Consider the following 596-nt stretch of genomic DNA (forward strand, 5'->3'; position numbering starts at 1 on the left):
AATTGTGCTGTGCCTTTAAGAGGAGATGTTTTCTTCTTCGTTGTTTTGGGGTAGTGTGACTGAGACGAGTCTGTTCTGAGGTGATGGCGGTTGAATAAAAAGTCTGGACAGCTACGCTATTCCCTCTCCGTGTTCTGCTTTCTCCACCCACGACCTCCTATGTTACGGTAACAGATTGATATCACATCATAGTGTTACACTACTGTTGTCATATTTGTTTATAGCTAAGCAATCAAGACAAATAATAGTCTTAATAAAAAAATAGCAATGTATTTTTAACATTTACAATTACAAGTTAATTCTGCAGAACTCAAATGTACAAACTTTTACATTATCTATCTTACTTAGTTAATTTCTAACATAAAGATTCTGTTCAGTTTTCTAATCCATAAAAAATATTTTACAGCATTAAGATTTTAGAATACATATAAATAAAAACATTTTAATTTTATCCATTTAGATTAATGGTTAAAAATAATTCAGTGACAGAGGGTTTTATTTAAAGCATCCTCAAACCTCACACATGAATAAAAGCTTAAAATCCATAAATCAAATACAACTGACACTAATGTTACTTTGAATGCAGCAGGTCATCA

The sequence above is a fragment of the Nematolebias whitei genome, chromosome 22 (assembly GCF_014905685.2).
Source record: "Nematolebias whitei isolate Nwh7 chromosome 22, NemWhi1, whole genome shotgun sequence".
Classification (NCBI taxonomy): domain Eukaryota; kingdom Metazoa; phylum Chordata; class Actinopteri; order Cyprinodontiformes; family Rivulidae; genus Nematolebias; species Nematolebias whitei.